The sequence below is a fragment of the Erpetoichthys calabaricus genome, chromosome 18 (genome assembly GCF_900747795.2).
Source record: "Erpetoichthys calabaricus chromosome 18, fErpCal1.3, whole genome shotgun sequence".
NCBI classification, from domain to species: Eukaryota; Metazoa; Chordata; class Cladistia; order Polypteriformes; family Polypteridae; genus Erpetoichthys; species Erpetoichthys calabaricus.
This window is the reverse complement of record NC_041411.2, coordinates 28246305-28248034: the sequence shown is the minus strand read 5'-3', so window position 1 is coordinate 28248034 and position 1730 is coordinate 28246305. Positions and strand designations below refer to the sequence as shown.

The 1730-nt window shown below is 46.2% G+C and overlaps 1 long non-coding RNA gene across 2 annotated transcripts; it reads right to left on the bottom strand.

Moving 5' to 3' along the window:
• Positions 1-473: 473 nt before the first annotated feature.
• LOC127526241 (uncharacterized) lies at positions 474-1493 on the bottom strand. 2 transcript variants are annotated; one of them, XR_007933885.1, is made up of 3 exons: positions 1405-1493; positions 1150-1192; positions 474-553 (listed from the first exon to the last, which is right to left on the bottom strand). It is a non-coding gene; the product is annotated as an uncharacterized LOC127526241 (long non-coding RNA). The 2 variants fall into 2 exon arrangements; XR_007933884.1 differs by lacking the exon at positions 474-553 and adding an exon at positions 741-765.
• Positions 1494-1730: the final 237 nt, after the last annotated feature.

Here is a 1730-nt window from a genome sequence, read left to right as displayed (position 1 = left end):
TTGGAGCTCATGTCTGCAAAGACCTTCTCTATTAACCAATTATTTTTCCAAATATACGGGGTGGATCCACAAACCTTTTTCTTTGTCGTTGTGCATATTTTGTAATGGTTACAAGAAAATGTTAATTTGGGCCCAAGTGGGTGCCAATCCATTATTGGTCACACATGCACTGTCACACACGTGAGCATGGGAGACAGTTTACGGGCTCGAATAAATGTGTTTCTCCATCAGACCAGGGTTTGGCGCTGTACTCTATCTCTTTTACCTCTTTCCCTCTGTAGACCATCAGAAGAGCCCGCCTCATAAAAACGTCATTTCTACTTCCAGTCCTTCAGGACCTGCCTACCAATGACATCAGTTCCTCTTCTGGTCCCTCAGAACCTGTCTATCAATGACATCATTTCTTCTTCTGGTCCCTCAGAACCTGCCTCCCTATGACATCATTTCTTCTTCTGGTCCCTCAGAACCTGCCTCCCTATGACATCATTTCCTCTTCCTGTCCCTCAGAACCTGCCTACTGATGACATCATTTCCTCTTCCTGTCCCTCAGAACCTGCCTACCAATGACATCATTTCTTCTTCTGGTCCTTCAGAACCTGCCTCTCTATGACATCATTTCCTCTTGTCCCTCAGAACCTGCCTACTGATGACATCATTTCCTTTTCCTGTCCCTCAGAACTTGCATCCCTGTGACATCATTTTCTCTTCCTGTCCCTTAGAACCTGCCTACCGATTACATCATTTCCTCTTCCTGTCCCTCAGAACCTGCCTACTGATGACATCATTTACTCTTCCTGACCCTCAGAACTTGCATCCCTGTGACATCATTTCCTCTACCTGTCCCTTAGAACCTGCCTACCGATGACATCATTTCCTCTTCCAGTCCCTCAGAACCTGCCTACCGATGACATCATTTCCTCTTCCTGTCCCTCAGAACTTGCCTACCAATGACATAATTTCTTCTTCTGGTCCTTCAGAACCTGCCTCTCTATGACATCATTTCCTCTTGTCCCTCAGAACCTGCCTACTGATGACATCATTTCTTTTTCCAGTCCCTCAGAACCTGCCTACTGATGACATCATTTCCTTTTCCTGTCCCTCAGAACTTGCATCCCTGTGACATCATTTTCTCTTCCTGTCCCTTAGAACCTGCCTACCGATGACATCATTTCCTCTTCCTGTCCCTCAGAACCTGCCTACCAATGACATCATTTCTTCTTCTGGTCCTTCAGAACCTGCCTCTCTATGACATCATTTCCTCTTGTCCCTCAGAACCTGCCTACTGATGACATCATTTCTTTTTCCAGTCCCTCAGAACCTGCCTACTGATGACATCATTTCCTTTTCCTGTCCCTCAGAACTTGCATCCCTGTGACATCATTTTCTCTTCCTGTCCCTTAGAACCTGCCTACCGATGACATCATTTCCTCTTCCTGTCCCTCAGAACCTGCCTACTGATGACATCATTTCCTCTTCCTGTCCCTCAGAACCTGCCTACCAATGACATCATTTCTTCTTCTGGTCCTTCAGAACCTGCCTCTCTATGACATCATTTCCTCTTGTCCCTCAGAACCTGCCTACTGATGACATCATTTCCTTTTCCTGTCCCTCAGAACCTGCCTACTGATGACATCATTTCCTCTTCCTGACCCTCAGAACTTGCATCCCTGTGACATCATTTCCTCTACCTGTCCCTTAGAACCTGCCTACCGATGACATCATTTCCTCTA